This window comes from Podarcis vaucheri (genome assembly GCF_965113315.1).
Source record: "Podarcis vaucheri genome assembly, chromosome: 11".
Taxonomy (NCBI): Eukaryota; Metazoa; Chordata; class Lepidosauria; order Squamata; family Lacertidae; genus Podarcis; species Podarcis vaucheri.
Window position 1 is genome coordinate 36,725,061 of NC_138749.1, and position 17,444 is coordinate 36,742,504.

The 17,444-nt window shown below is 42.0% G+C and overlaps 1 long non-coding RNA gene across 5 annotated transcripts in view; it reads left to right on the forward strand.

Moving 5' to 3' along the window:
* The window catches only part of LOC309514356, a 509,382-nt gene that overhangs the window by 442,605 nt on the left and 49,333 nt on the right, over positions 1-17,444 (forward strand). For all 5 annotated transcript variants that reach the window (XR_014211943.1, XR_014211944.1, XR_014211945.1 and 2 more), the window contains 2 exons: positions 15,211-15,337; positions 15,956-16,048. This is a non-coding gene — a long non-coding RNA (uncharacterized lncRNA). The remainder of the gene's footprint in view (positions 1-15,210; positions 15,338-15,955; positions 16,049-17,444) is intronic.

The window sequence follows — 17,444 nt, forward strand, 5'->3', positions numbered from 1 at the left end:
GGTCCTTAATTCTAAGGGGCAGGCTCTCAACCAAAGGATGGAATTAGATGCAATTGAAAGGCATTGTCACCCCTTGTGATAAGATGAAGTATGCCAGATTTCAGAATGGTGGCTGCAGTGGTTCTCCCCAAAGGGCAGACTTTGGGGCGGGTACAAAATGAATTTTTGGAGGCAGGGAGGAACCCAGTATGAATCCTCAGGAAAGACTGGGGTGGGCAAAATGCCGAGGCAAATGAGCCAATCCGAAGCTTAGGGAGTCCCTGACCTAACTCAAGATATCTCTTTAACAGTGCAATGCTACTTGGAGACATGAGAATTCATAATTCAGGATACACATAGAGCCAATACACACCCCTACTTTTTACCAACTCTTTTTCTGTGGGCTACAGTTGGTGGGGACAGCACAAGCTCCGGCTTCTGCTCAGCATTTCGGCAGGTGCATTGGGAAACTCCTTGAAGGTAGGGCTCCCTCGTTGACAATGGTTGGTGAAGTCAGGCAGGGTCGGACCTGATGTGGGGTTGGTCCTGCCTCAGCCAAAGCCTATCCAGCTGGCGGACTGGGAACTGGGATTGTTCTGTGAATTCACCTTAAATTCCTTAGTGTAGCTTAAAGTGGTGGTGATAAATAATTGAGTCAGTATGAGCGCCTTTTCCCAAAACCATCTGCAAGCTGGAGAACAGGAAAAGAAAAAATACACAGCCCATCCAAAGTCACCATCATCTTAGCTGCAATTGTGTCCTCTTATGATCCTGGCCTAATCTTTCCCTTTTTGTTTCTCCTCATCTCTGTATAACCTCACTCCATGTTAAGAGGCCTCCACTGGACTTAAAGTAGGAACTGTGTGTCATGAAAATTGTATTGTCCCATTCTCTCCGTTTGATATAGAGGACTATTTTAAACCCTATTCATTTCTTGTTAAAATTAAAATACTGAATTGTTTCAGGAAAACTATCCCTTTCCCGGGCAATTCTTGCACCTCAGAGAGAAAGATAATGGTCACTAGTATAAAGCTCCACTCTAAGTAAATTTTTTAATGTGGAATAAATCCAGCCAGCTGAGTGAGTCTTTTGTAAGTTTTTGACGCCAACACAGAGCGGCCATCATCAGTCTGGAAAAGGGGAGCTACAAATGAGGTCATTTATGTGTAGCTGAGATCTTGGACAAGATGGATTTGAAGTGACACATCTTTGAGCAGGCTAGCTATTAACAAGATTGTTCTTTGTTGAGGACATTCAATAACCAGATTGTCTGTAACAAGATTATCTTGTGTGAGAGATAAACCCTGAACTGGTTTCATGATGAAACAGTCCTGAGAAGTAATAAACTATATAGGCCAGAGTATGAACAAGTTAGTGTAAGAGACCTTAAGAGAAGTGAATTCTGGCCTGCTAAAAAGATGTTGCCAGTTTTCTTGGCGTCCCACTGCACTTACTTGCTCAGACTTGTCTTAAACAAATTGTAGGCACAGCTAGAACTACCCCCCTTTTTTTTATTCGTCCGCCATGTCTTGATGTATGCTTATTTATTTATATTCTAGGCAAGCAGTAAATCAGCAGGATCATTTTTATATGTGGCAAGAATGGTATAATGGAAAGTCTTAAAGACCAAGTCATTCAGAAAGATAGACAATAACTTTATTGTCTCTCTTGAGCTGGAACAGAACAAAACAGGTAACACCTGATTCCACTCAACTAAGTCCACTACCACCTAGTGACTAAACTATGTAATGGCACTAACAAAACAAACAGCTACCTTCCTGTGAAATTGCCTGCAGCACAGTGACAGATGCCCTTTGCATACAGAAGGGCAAATTTTCAAACTCTGGCATCTCCAGGTAGCACTGGGAGAGGCCTCTGCTTGAAACCTTAGAGAACTGCTGCTGGCCAGTGTACAATGCAGTGGTACCTTGGGTTAAGTACTTAATTCATTCCGGAGGTCCGTTCTTAACCTGAAACTGTTCTTAACCTGAAGCACCACTTTAGCTAATGGGGCCTCCTACTGCCGCTGCGCTGCCGGAGCACGATTTCTGTTCTTATCCTGAAGCAAAGTTCTTAACCTGAAGCACTATTCCTGGGTCAGCGGAGTCTGTAACCTGAAGCGTATGTAACCTGAAGCGTATGTATCCAGAGGTACCACTGTACTAGATGGATGGTTGGTATGACTCAGGAGAAGTCAGTTTCCTTTACTCCAATAACAACTCAAGTAACATAGAATCTGTATTATGGGGAGGGGGTGTTGCAGTATCTTTGGGGAGAAATAATGATAAATGGGTATGAAGCCATATTTTCTTGAACCAGTTTCTTTGAGTGTGAGATCCCAGTTCTCAAAGAGAGAAGTGAACCTTCTTATGAAACTAGAAAGGCTCTTCCTGAGAAGAAGTGACAGAATGCTTACCTCTCTCACACAGATGCTGATTGGAAGCAGACTGACCTCTGTATACAAGAACTGAGGGAAGACTGCTAGGTTGGCAAAGGCTCAGAGTTTCATTCTGATGTAGAGAGAACCGCTGCAACAGAACGTGAAAAGCATCCAAAGTGATGAAATGGACTGTTTTGATGATGCCTCACCTTGCTCTGTCATATCCTTGCCCATCTTTGCCCTTCTTGTGTCCTGTTTTGCTGGGTTGCCCTTCACCACTTCCAGGAGCCCCCTCCATGCCCAAGTCCTGAATCTCTGCACTTGACATCACACCAGGGCTGCAATCCCTGTGCTTGTTTGCTGATGTGATCAGCCAAAAGACCAGGCTAGGAGCAAACAGTGTTAAGAAGTCGCTAAGCTCAATTTAGCAATTGATAGAACAAGCTCTTTGCCATTGACAAGATTACAGGATAATCTGCGCAGTACCCTTTTTTAAATAGAAAAAAGGGTGACCTAGAAGTGATGCCCAATTGTGTGATACTACAGTGGTACCTTGGGTTACAGACGCTTCAGGTTACAGACTCTGCTAACCCAGAAATAGTACCTCAGGTTAAGAATTTTGCTTCAGGATGAGAACACAAATCGTGCGGTGGCGGCAGAAGGCCCCTTAACTAAAGTGGTGCTTCAGGTTTCAGATTAAGAATGGACCTCCAGAACGAATTAAGTTCTTAACCTGAGGTACCACTGTAATATCAGTACCTAGAACTAAAAGAAAGAGAGGCTGTGTTCATAGTCTTCAAAACATTTCATAAAATAATAGTTAGGTAATTAAATTAATTGAAACATTAGGTATTAAGGTAGCCATACACAGTTTTGGATTAAAATTAGTGCTTAGAGAATCTTCAGCCAGGTGGGTGGTTTTTGGGTGGCTTTTTACTACTCTGATGCAGGATTTTTTTCCCCACTGAAAGCAGCATGTAGTTATTTAATGTTATTTAGTATTTATAACCCGCTCTTCTACCAATTATTACCCAAAGCAGCTTACAGAAAAGAAGGAAAAATAGACAAGGGAACATGAAAATGCATGAAAATGACCAATAATTGTTTTAGTTTTCTTAACAAAACAATGCATTTTTGTAATAATGATATCATTATCCAAATCTCAGGTTACCGTAATGCTTTAAGGTAACATATGTCCTCACAGTTCCCAATAACTGGAAGCTTTGAGATGCAGCAAATAATGACGGAAATGACAAGTCTGTATTGCCTTATTGAGAAAAAAAGTTTTGGTTGCATTTTGGTTTCATTGCCATTGACATGTGGCTGGCTGGAAGCCCCTCAACACTTTTGTTACTGTTATATTTCCTACTTTATATGTGTTTCATTTAAGACATTGGCAATGGGTCTAGAAAACAGGAGAGGAAGACACAAGAAAGAAAACATATTATTACACTCTACCCCCCCCTCAAGTTGCCTATGTTCTTTCCACATCAGTTTCTGTGATGGTGATTAGGGTAGAAGAGACTCGAGTTGCCATTTGTTGCTGTGCCTTGCCTTTTGTAAAAAGTCAGTTATTGTAAAAAGTAGGGATTCAATGCTTTTCATTTTAAATCCCTGAATAAATAAATACCAGGTGTGGAGTATTTGATTTGGCAACTTTTCAGAGCCTCTTGTTACTTAGGTGTCTGTAATTGTACCCTAGCTAGTCTGCCTCTTTGCTGAACAGAATCTTGCTTTATTATTTGATACTGTTTGGATGCTTTTGCGTATTTCATGAGGGCACCTGAAATTATACCCTTGGACTCTTGAATCCACTTCTCTGTAAGTCGTTCCACACAGCCTAGGCAATGTTTCATTGACTCATTGTCTGATTGGCTTTACTTAACCACAAGGTTCCTGCCGAGGAAACCAGGAAGAGAGCTGGTGTTGGTGTTGACCTTTAAAGCCCTAAATAGCCTCAGCCCAGTATACCTGAAGTATACTCCACCCCCATCGTTCTGCCCAGACACTGAGGTCCAGCACCGAGGGCCTTCTGGTGGTTCCCTCACTGTGAGAAGCAAAGCTACAGGGAACCAGGCAGAGGGCCTTTTCGGTAGTGGCACCCACCCTGTGGAATGCCCTCCCACCAGATGTCAAAGAGATAAACAACTACCTGACATTTAGAAGACATCTGAAGGCAGCCCTGTTCAGGGAAGTTTTTAATGTGTGACATTTTAATGTATTTTTAATCTTTGTTGGAAGCCACCCAGAGTGGCTGGGGAAACCCAGCCAGATGGGTGGGGTACAAATTATTATTATTATTATTATTATTATTATTATTATTATTAGTTTCTGACAGTAAGAGTTGCTTAACAGTGGAATGGACTCCTTTGGGAGGTTGTGGACTCTCCTTCATTGGAGGCTTTTACACAGAGGTTGGATGACCATCTGTACTAGAGGATTCAGTTGAGATTCCTGCATTGTAGGACGTTGGACTAAATGACCCTCCAGGGCCATTCCAATTCTACAGTTCTATGATTCTATGATTCTAAGAGAAGACCAAAAGAAAAGATGGTTAAATATGACTATATTTTGAGAAATCAAGTTATTTAATGTGTATGTACTTACATGGATTTTCATAGGGTTTTTTTTTTGAATAGGTTAGCTTTGTTTTTTCCATAGTTTTTCCATAGCTGTCCAGAAGTCGTGCTTTGCTATGCAATCTGTAGGAACTCTTGGATCAGGGAGATTTGGATTCAAACCTTGCTTCAACCTCTAACTCATTGGGTAGTTTTGGACACATCATTGAATCTCACCCTTTGTCTATCAGTGAAAGGCAACTGTGACTAACCAATTTGTGGGATATATTTATCATAACTAACAGACATAAGCATCATAAAAACTTGGCATATTACCAAGTTGTATAGTAACAATTTCTACTGATAGGGAGGAAAATATGCTTTTTTCTTGGATTTTTATTGGGGTTTGAAAAGAGATCTGGTCCTGCTTGATGACTTCCCATAAGCACCTAGTTGTCCATTGTGAGAACAGAATACTAGACAAGATGGCCCTTTAGTCTGGTCTACCCTAAGAACTTTTCTAAAGTCCTTACAAGATGGGAAGAGAGACTGCAGTTTGAGCCTACAAAACATTTTACTCACAAAGCAATGGACTCTTATCAGTAACGCTTCCTGTGCATACTTGATGGTTTGGCCACAGTGACACAAAAAATATTGCTAAATGGAATTTCCTGCTGCACCTCAAAGCAAAAAGGATGTTTTACTCAGACCTGGCTTGTATTAGGATTTTGTTCCCCCCTCTGCTCGTTTTCTGTTATGGATGCTGCATGGACTAAGACTATAAAAGAGGTAATTTAAGGGCAAATCCACACCTGAAAAGTCAAAATCATTGGTTTCCCCTTACAGAAGGCTCCCTGGGGAACATAATACAGGGAATCATGGGCAATTTACTACTAGTTGTGATATATAACTGTCTGATGTAAAAAATCAATGGTTTTCTCTTTAAAAGGCTTCCCTGGGGACCAAAGAGTAGAAGGTCAGAACAGGTTACTAGTTTGCATGCTTGTCTGTTTGTTCTTTGATGGCAAACAACACTATAAGTAATGACTATTCACTGCCAGGAAGAAAGTAGCAAGAAGCTGTCTGTGTTCTACCTTACCTACTACTGGAGTAGCATTTTTTAAATATTATTTTCTGTTGCAAAGAAGAATGGAAAATTTGTGGAATGAAACAGTGATTTTTCTCTCTTACTTATTGCCTTATTCTTTCTGCACTTTTGGTTCTCTTACATACTTACAAAGACATGCACTTCCTCATGTGCGCACACATCTAGATCATGCCTACAAGCTTTAAAGTAGATTATTTTGGCTCCTCCTTTGGGTTGCCACATTTTTTGTGGACCTTGCCTTTGACAGCTCTCACGTGCACCCAGACAATGCTTTGCATAACCAGGCCGCGACAGCCCCAGCCCCCAGGGATCATAAGAAAGGAATAAAGACTCTGACAACGTATTATGGAATTAAAATTAGGCCACAACTTTATTAAACTTCCGAATGTAGGAAGACCTTGGCTTAGGCCTTGGGCATGTATCCCTCCCAGCCCCCCAGCCAGGGGAACTGGGGCACATCAGGGTAGTTCACTGACAACTTTTCAGTGTATGGCGAGGGACACCCATTACATAACCCCTTTTAAGAGGGAACCCTGGAATCACCACCACAGGGGGGTGAGTCACCACTTCACCCACCCACCCCCCATTATAGGGAAGAAAAGACTAAAGGATTCCACCCAAGGCCATAAGCAGCCAAAGTTGTGATGAATTGCTACGGGGAAGACATAACTTGGTCCTTCAACAGCAATCAGTCAAAGACTGTAGCAGTGCCCGCTAAACAGGAAGAAAAAGTTAACCTGCAAACAATAAAACATTAAACTAAAGGAGGGTAGGGTGGGTGAATCTCCAGAGGCGACTGCCTGGCTACTGTCAACTCCACCCCCTATATATAATGGAACTGGCCCCACCTCTCAGCAATGAAACTTGACTACTGGGGCTGGGCGTGAACCTCCAAATAATAACACTGAGAGGCAGGCCAGCCCCCTGGGAACTGTAGCACCGTGCGCGATCCCGTAAAGGGCACCCACAATGTAAAATGTGAGTGCTCATTTTCCGTCATAGAGTGGACTGATAGAAGAAGCTACACTTGCTAAAGGTGGTTTGGTTGGGCATGATTTTCTCAAACTCATTTATGTTTATGGTGCCTTTAAGTATTTGGTAGGTTTATAATATTTTTTAAAATGACAAAAGCATTGAAGACACAACTTTAAAAATGACTGAAGCTTTCAGTTAAAGTGGACCTACTTATAAGTTTATCTTCAGTATTTGGTATTCACAAATATCAAATTTAGTCCCTTCGATCACATGGTCCATAATGTTACTGTTGGCCTGCAAGTATTCTGTAATTTACTGTTGAATGATACCCCTGTTCTTTGGCTTATCTAAATAAATTAGTTATGCCTCTGAAGATCTACTGAGCTTTCAAGGGCTTATAAACTCCACCTTGAGTTGAGAGATGAGCTGTACATGTCCAACAATTCTTCTTTGGCTAGGGTCAAAATATGAGAAAGAGCAGAATATCCACTCCTCCCATCTCTACCATTTTTGTACCACAAAAACATGCTGCACCAAAAAATGAATGGTTAGGGCAAATCACAATGGTGCTTGCTGTGCGTAAAGCATCACAACTTGTAGTAGCATTACCTTGGCATCGATGGTTGATCCAGGAAATCAGAAACATGCATTGGTACTACTACTATACTGGGAATGATCACCACAAGATGAGTGAGATGCTAGAAAAAAGAGAGTATGAAAGTCTGTGTGTTCGTGTGAGACAGAAAGACAAGATAGGATGGGATCACTCAGCTATATTGCTGATATGTAGATTCCTCCCCCTAGCTTTTATTCTTCTTTTATTATTCTTCCTCTGTCATATATATATATATATATCTCAAATATGAAATCTGCAACTTTCTTGGTTAAAAGGTCAGCTCAGTTTACCTATTATGTTAGTGTGCTACCTGTCCATAGAAGCAAGCTTATGGTGCTTTTATAACAACCAATGTTTACCACTCATATTCATTGTTCCTCAAACCGTCTACTTTCTAGACTCTCAAGCACCTGCTGAAAATTATGTTCCATAATTTGAAAGAGAAAAAGCTGTTATGAAAAATCCAGTACAAGAAAGAGTGAATTATTCTGAACCATGGGATACTGTTTACTGTGCATAACAATGAATACATATACATATGTTATATATCTATGTGGGGGGGGATTGGATTTTCATATATGTGAAAATGTATTTTTAATTATCAAATTCATACGATATGTGTGTGTGTGTATACACACATACATATATCACATTTGCATGAGAGAAAGTATAATATGCACTCTAAAGTGAAGGTAGGCCAAATAACATATAACGACATAACTAGAGCCACAAAGGTTTTGGTAGTTACTGAGTCAGTAAATGGAAAAGGTGGTTTAATGTAGAAATGTAAAAACTCTGTGGTCAATGAACCAAAGCAGAGAACACATATTAAATGAAAAAATCACTCATGTAGCATACTGACCAGAAACACGAAGGAAGAGAGGTTGCAAGAGGGGGGAAATCTCGAAGTCATCAGCCCTTAAGCAGTGAAATAAAAAAGAGAATTCAAAGGTGTGTTACCATATATATATCACAGGAAGAACACCGTTACCATGCAGTTTGTACCAACAAAAATCATTTTAGCATCCTACAGCAGTGATTACTGCTTTAATTCTTGTTATGCATATGTCTCAGAAATAGCAAACACTTCCTCCCAGAATATGTCCTGAGTGCAGAGAAAGCTTTGCAAATCAATCCACCCTAACGAAAACTCTCGTCCAGCTTATGTGTCTAAGTACCAATATATCCCCACAATAGATAGACACTGTGGAGGGTTTGGGAGAGAAGAAAGAGCCCCTTGCTGTCAGACAGGATGGGAGCAGAAGGAACTTGTCATCTTCTCTCTCCTTCACCTAATAGTTGGTGCTGTGAGGAACTTCACTCAGAATCCCTTTACAGTTCTATATCTTTTTTAATTCTTTTTCTTTTTTCCCTTTTTCTTTTTGTAGTGACAGTGTGTGTGTTACTGTCTGTCTGGAGGTATTTCTAGATACCCTTCTGTTCTTCCTGCTAAGCTTGAGCACTTGCAAAAGCTAATATGGGCCACTGTTTTTGAAGCCACAGTTGTTCTGTGGGAACCCTGTGGAGAGCAACCACAAGATTGTGTGTTGCTCATGGGTTATCTCAACTGCGAGCAATTTAAGTAGACCTCAGCCCTGAGGACGTGATCAGTGTAAGTACAGTCTATATGCTTGAGGGGGGAAACTGTTATCACATCCACTGGTTCTCCCTCCTCAGCACGCCCAACCTTTATGTGTCTTGTGTCCATGTCCATGCCAGTGTGGTGTAGTGGTTAAGAGAGGTGGACTCATAATCTGGGGAACCGGGTTCATGTCTCCGCTCCTCCACATGCAGCTGCTGGGTGACCTTGGGCCAGTCACACTTCTTTGAAGTCTCTCAGCCCCACTCACCTCACAGAGTGTTTGTTGTGGGGGAGGAAGGGAGAAGGAGATTGTTAGCCACTTTGAGACTCCTTTGGGTAGTGATAAAGCGGGATATCAAATCCAAACTCTTCTTCTTCCAACCTTGCCTCCATGTGGCATGTCCAAGCATGCATCTGCTGTGGTCTGTACCCTCCAATTTCATAGGGTTTATTCACAGGAAGTCCACACACGTTCAGGTGAGTGCATGTAGGCTCCTGTACAGAGATCCATTCTTGAACATATGGTGATCAAGCCTCTGAGGGAGTAGAGCAAACAAAATGTTGACCCCCCCCAACCCTGAAGAGCTCTGATCACGTAAGGGCAAAATGACTGAGTAGCACAAAATGAATATTCATTGAGAGTTGAAGAACTAGACATCTTAGTTTGAGGGGATTTGCTAGGAAAGGCTAAAAATTAAAGCATGGAGAGTTGGTATGTTTAGTAAGCAAATTTGAGCAAAAAAACAAACCCCACAGTATCAGTTTTAACAGAGAAAGTTATGCAGCCCGATCCTGTGGTTGGTTACTGGAAAGTAAATACTATTGTGCTCAGTAGGATCTATTTTCAAATAAGAACATAAGAAGCTGTCATATATCAAGTTAAGCCACTGGTCCATTCAGCTCAGCATTGTCCACAATGACTGGCAATGGGTTTCAAACTGGGATTTCCCCCCAGTCCTACCAGGAAATGCTGGGGATTGAATTTAAGACCTTCCATGTGCATAGCAGATGCACCGTAATCGATCCATGGCTATGATAATAAATTGGTGAAGCATTGCAACTTTAGTCAGTTTTTGCTGATTAATTGGCACAAGTCCTATTTAATTGGGGAGGGACACGTTTTGCTTTTAAGACATGATTTAAAGGTCCTGTTGTCTCAATCCTTCTGAATACGGGCACAGTAACATTTGATTCTTTTTTTATTTGTCTGTTCATTAGATGCCAGTTCATTTTGGCCAATCATTTATTTTTCTTCATTTAAGTTCACTTTATGAATGAAAACTGGTTCAGATTGAAACTTATGCATGCCACTAAAATGTGCCACCCACTCCTTTTCATCTAACTGATCCAATCATGCCTTGACTCTAGCATATGTTTTTTTAAAAAAATAAAATTGTAATTATTTCAGAATATGTTCTGAACATCCATTGTTTGGAGGTCTATGCCACCAAATTCCCTTTGTTTGCTGCATAGTAACTCCTATAATCTCTGCCAACTGTTTACTTCCGTTTGTCATGACTTACAGCTCAGTTTTTTAAAGTGCAGTACAGGGGCTAAAACAAATGTTAAGAGTCTCCAAGAGATGGCGATGTTGAGACTTCTGTTGTCTCCAGATTCCTTTACTCTGCAGCCGAGCTTGTAAGGAAACAGAGAATTATTTTTAAATTCTGCATGATAGTGTCTTTATTAAAGAACATATATTAATCTAGAAGGCCTCTGTACAGTGAGCTGTGGAAGAGCCAATGGTATTTAGAGAAATATATTGCACTCATAGAAACAGTTACAAACTAAGGCAGTTGGCATCACCATGGTATAATATGAATTATCTTCAGAACATCATCCTATATCCCAGTATGTAGAATATTTTATGCACCGTGATGTTTTTATTAACACAGAGTTTAAAATATCACAAGATGGCATGGGAAACTTCATAATTTAAATAATTCTTTTTAAAAAAAAACAACAACATTAAAATACTCCCTGATCCAGAATGAAATCCCGAACCAGTTGGATCCCTAGCTACTCTCACAGCCAGCATGGGCTGGCAGAGGGCCTGATCTGTGCTTTTTGATTGCCAGCCTAAATAAAGTTGGCATGGGTTACCAAACTGCCTCCCCCCACAAGACACTGCTGTTTCTGTGAGTGACTGGTCTGTGTTTGCAGTAATACCTCCACCATTTCATAGAGCCAAAGTGTCAGGTTAAGACTCGAAAAACCCCCACACACATTTGCTTAAATCAGATTTGTTGTAGACCTCTTGATAGCAGACCTCTCTCATCTCAGAGGGGGGGGGAACCCTTTCTCTTTTTACCAAACCAAGCTTAAGCAGACCAAACTTTTCCCCATATGGGATGTCAAGACCTTTCCAGCGATGGCAAGTAGGGACTGGTGTCTTTGTCCATAAATTGCCTAGAACTCCCATAGAACTCCCAATATAGTCAACTGACATCTCTTCAAATATATGGGAGCTGTTTTAGGGTGGTTTCAGATCATAGCTGCACTGTGCTGAGCAGTGCCGGATTTATGTATAGGCTAAGTAGGCTGAAGCCTAGGGCCTCTAAATCTAAGGGGCCTCGCCAGCCCTTCCACTCCCCAGTGGGCAGCCTTCCCTCTCTCAAAATTGCCAACCCAAGACTTCATGCAAGGGCAGGGTAACTCGGGCCTCTAAGTCTAGGGAGCCCCACCAGCCTGCCCGCTCCCGAGTGCCACACTCTCCTCTTTCCCAAAATTGTAAATCCAAGACTTCATGCAAGGGCAAAGCAACTCAGGCCCAGCAACTATTAGACTCAGGGCTAGCCAGTGGGACCCAATTTGTAGCAGTGGGGCGCAACTTTATTTATTTATTTATTTATTTATTTATTTATTTATTTATTTGTAGGGCTCCAGTTCACAGCCAAAGTCTGCAAAATAAAATCCATCTAGATTGCCCTGGTGCAGGGGCCCCCTTAGGAGCAGCCCACGGGGCCCAAGTTGGCCCAATTGCTCCAATTGCCTTCAGGTCATCCCTGATGAGACTGTGCAGAGGTTGGACTGACAAGCCCTGTACCTTCTAGGTCCCTGGTGTCACCATTCAGAGTACAAACTCAAGGACTTGTTATGGAAATAAAGGGGGGGCACTTATTGGAAATCAGTTTTGACACCTCTCCCCCCCCCCAAACCCCGAGCCAATGAGCCCAGCCACCTTTTATTCACAGTCGCATAAGTACTACACTACCAGCATGGCCATAAAATTGTACATTCAACCGCTGATATATACACCCTATATGTAGCAATGGTGATTTATGTTACTGCTTTATGAATGAAAACTGTGTTTTATGAATGGACTCTGTGTTTTGTGAATTACCTAAGAGCCACCAATAGGGAGCTCTAGAATCTGACAGCTAACCAACTGGGTACTACCAAACAACGACCCCTATTGCTGAAAGCAGGTAACCATCAGGGAATGCTTCAGCTCAGCCTTTGCACTGTTGACTGAACACCCCCTGCTGTGCAGATAATGGAGAAAGCTTGTAAATCGTATCCCTCCCGGCATCCTGGCCAACTCTATTACGCTGGTGGAAACCCTGGTGCACCAGAAGCACAGCAAATAAAATCCGCTCATACGTCAGCAACTGATAAGACTTGTTAACCAGTTCTTCCAAAGTCTTCCTAAATTATAAAGCTCCAAAATACAGGCCAAAAGAGAGCAGGTCTGGGAAGAGGGAAGCATACAATAGGCACCACCAGTGAAAAGGCCCTGCTCCGTGTAACTCCTGCCTTGTCATTTGATAGAGTACCCACTTGCCCTCCTTCTTGACATGGAATGCTCTCTATTGGAGTCTCCAGGTCCAGTACAAAGAAGAAGAAGAAGAAGAAGAGTTTGGATTTGATATCCCGCCTTTCACTCCCCTTCAGGAGTCTCAAAGCGGCTAACATTCTCCTTTCCCTTCCTCCCCCACAACAAACACTCTGTGAGGTGAGTGGGGCTGAGAGACTTCACAGAAGTGTGACTGGCCCAAGGTCACCCAACAGCTGCATGTGGAGGAGCGGAGACACGAACCCGGTTCCCCAGATTACGAGACTACCGCTCTTAACCACTACACCACACTGGCTCTCAGTACAAAGACCATAAGAAGGGAGAGCAGGGACCTTGAAGTTCCCAACAGCTGTTAATCAAGCAAGCAAGCACACAGGTCACCTTTGTCACAGTCAGGACGCCTATGTCCTGGCCAGGCCTGCACCCAATCTTGTTTTTGTACAATCTTGTTTGTCCTCAGTAACCAAAATTATATTATCAACATATACAAGCAGAAAAGTTGTTTTCCTTCATTTGCAAGGAATCGTAGAAAACAAAGTGGCACTAATATAGAAAATTTCTAGGGTAGCAACAGAAAGCAAACTAAAAATGCTTTTGCAGTTCATCAAAACTATCCAGCAATATCAAGTTACAGGAAAACTGGTGCTATTAACAGTAATCCTTCTAGTTGGTTAATTGGTTCGGCAAGTTCCATGCACATGACGTGTGATGCTAATTATTTCCCCCAATTATTTCCAAGAGTTAAATGATAACTAATCAGAGGCAGCTACAAGAGAGCTATGAGATTCAGGTGAGGGTCAGGTGACTTGTCAATCCCAGCAGGTATATAAGAGGACAACCCGGCCTGCCCAGGCCTCCGAGCCTCCCTTCACTACAGGGAGAGACACCAGTTTATCAGGATACCAATTATAAATGGCTACACAGCAAATGTGTCATCAGAAACCAACCTGCTCCAGTGGGATGTCTCTAGTAGAGGAAGAGTTCTTCCTTTGGAAGAAGGGATACGTTGGATCAAATCCAGTGTTCATGCTGAAAGGCAGCTTACTGGGAAGGGCCATAGTTCAGTGGTAGATCATCTGCTTTGCATGTAAAAGGTCCCAGGTTCAGTTCTTCACACCTCCCCTTCCCTGAAATCCTGGAGAACTGCAGCCAGCCATTGGACAATACTGAGCTACATGGACCAGTATAAGGCTCACCATAAGGCTGCGTCCTATGTATGAAAGTTGAAATGTAGGGGGAAACGGCCCTGATGCTCATTATGCCCGATACCACCGCTCAATCCACTTTTAAATATTTTGTCATAACTTCAAGATGAGCTGCCATCTGGGGTCTCAGTGAAACCATCAGATGGCTCTTTTGCCACGCATTCAGTTCTTACCACTTTCACAGAAAGCTGCATCTTGCTGAAATAAAAACAGACCAAGTGGAGCACCCCTCATTCAATATATCGTGCTAGATAAAACAGAACGAGACCTACTGTTTTCCTGCCCATACACTCCGGTTTCCTAAAAGTTATAAAATTACCAGGTGCTATGCTTTATTTAAGCTCCGCCATTTACTCGATCTGTTCCCTACAAATTATATCACAGAAGCTGTTTTTGTTCTGATTATTTTAATTTGCCATTCTATATGGTAAACTCATCTCAGTGTTTGTAAATTATTATCCAAACAAAACCAGGGGGAAAATGAAACACAGGCACAGTATTTGGCAGGCTGCAAAATCCTGTGGGCTTTCTACACACAAGGCTTGCAGTGAGCTATAGAAATTGGTTCATTCAACTTCTTTTTTTCTCAACTTCCTGTTTGCACACCGATGGGAAACAAAATATTCTAGTGGGTGTTTGAACAGCTTGAGCTACGTTGACCTAGAACCATTGCTCAGTGCTGTAAATGCTGGCTTTGGATTTCAGCAGCTTGAAATTCAGCAACCCCTCTAGACCTTCAAGGTTTAATTCCCTCCACTTTTTGAGCTTGTTGTAAGCCACACATTTCAGAGTAGATAGCTCTTGATTACTCAGTATGTTGATGCGTTTTAGAAGAGAAAGAATATTATTGTCCCTTCTTAAAATTCTGCTTGACAGTTTTCTCACAGCAATGATAATACGTGGCCAAATTGCAGGACTTATATTACAGCATACATTTGCACTATCCTAGACCCATGTGATCGTAAAATTCTCTTATACTCACATCGTAATTCTATTTGACTTTCTTTCAAGGTTGTTGTTTGTATGAACACAATGCAGGCTCCACAAATGGAACACGGATGATTTCTCTCTAACTGTCATAGAGCATTATTAAGGATGGACAGTTTTCCAGGGAGTTATCCATGTGGTTCCTATGAAGGTAATGCTTATTTTTCTCCTAGAGTGTAGGTGATGCTATAGTGACACCTAGTGACAAATGAGAAGTATTGCATGTATTATAACAAGTATTTTAAAAACTAGTTAAGAGGGGAGCACCTATGTGTTTGACTCTGATGAAGATGCATATTAAACAAAAATCTGTACTATGAACCACATAACTATCAACAGAAAGCCCACCATTACTACTGATTTGGGAAACCTAACCGTTGGATGAATATACCTGATGATTTCTTTTGCTTCAGTGATTTAGAAGCAAGCTCACATCTCCTGCCTTAAAATTGCATTGAGGATATTTTTAAAGAAACGCTTTAATTGAAGTAGCAGAAAAAATAGAACTCCTAAGCTATTATTTATCATACAGATGTGCAGGTAGTAAATAATCTATGATGCCAGACCCTTCACAAAGAATGTAAGTGAAGTTATTGAAGTGTTGGATTTGTTATTCAAGTGCCAAACCTTAGCAAGAATTGAATTCCCTTTCTAATTTATTACCATCCCTATAGTTACATGTCTTACTTCAGGTTTTCTTCCTCTATTTTTGTTTCTGTTTTTCTCAGATATGTGGGGATTTATAATGCCTGAATCTGTACCTTTTCAGAATTGTTAACAGCTTGAAGAATCTCGTAATTTTGAAGCCAAATGTTGGACTTCATTGGACATTTGAATCAACATGGGCATAAAACACTGAGAGGTAAGGCATGACAGTGCAGCTACTGAAAGCAATATTTGAAAAGCCACTGCTATGATGCTATGGTGATTATTCTACCAAGTTCTGTTGGAGGATGTTATGCTGCAAAGGCTGTGCCAGAGTCTCTCACAATCCAGTGGGAAAGAAAAACACTGGTCTAACTAGTCCTGTACTAGGCAAAGTAACATATCAAAAGCTTACACCTAGGGTCACTGCAGCTGCTGCTGGTTGATGAAATCTATAGGCATGCTGCCATTTTTATGTTATTTAATTGGAGTGATTGTGAGTGACAGCTGGAGGAGCAATTGACAAATAAGGGAAGGGGGTCCCACACGGGCAGAGGATGCTGCAGGAAGATGCAATTAACACAAGACTTTACCTATACAAGGTGAGAAGTAGGGTAGAGATAGCTGGGCTTTTTCCTCCCAGACACACCCTTGGAGTAAAACAGATGCAGGTTTGATACACGACTGGCTGAGCATCATGATATGGAGTCTGCCATTCTAGTCAGACACATGGAATATTTAAAATGGCAAGTTTCTCAGGTCGCAGGATACATTAGACCGAAGCCTTGGACCTTCTGCATACAGCGCATTAGCTCTACCATGGCTAGCATAGATGATGACATCAAGAGAAGATACACAATCCCTGAAGGGGCATCACATAGAACAGGGCAAAGATTCTTCCGTGCTGCTCCAGGAGGCAGGACTTGATCCAAAGTTACAGGGAGGGTAGATTTGGGCTGAACGTCATGAGAAACCCCTTAAGCATAAGCACAGTTTGACAAGGAAACTAGTTATCTGAAGGAAGGAAGGCTCTCCCTTGCTGGTGGTCTTGTGGCAGAAGCCAGATAGCCATCTGTTGGAAATGGTCTAGTTCTGGATTTCCTGCATTGATCAGAGAAGTTGGAAAAGGTGGCTTAAAAGGCCATGATTCTATGATCTGTGCCAATGAACAGGGCCAGCCCTACCATTCGACAGAGTGCAGCAACTGCCTCAGGCAGCAGATAGTAAGAGGCAGACACTGGAGAGAACTATGTGAACCCTCAGGTATAGTAGAGGACTCTGTTGTGTTACCAGCATTAACTGCCAGTCAGCTCTACTTTTTATGTGGAATGGGAGAGGTGCCATCTTGTCCTCAGGTAGCATATGTCTTTGGCTGGCCCTGCCTGTGCTGACTCCTGCAGGCTGTTTACTGCCCTCTGTTCATCTTCGCGAGCTGTTGCTATTGACGTTCTTTCAATTCTGAGTGCTGCTGTTGCTTCGACTTGACAGTATCTCTCTCCCACACTCTCAGCAGCTGCTTACTGCAACAATGTACCTCTAGCAAAGTGGGAAGCTGAACAGCTGCTTGAGGAACCCAAGCCAATCTTCTGCCTGGATCTCTTGGCAGATCTCGC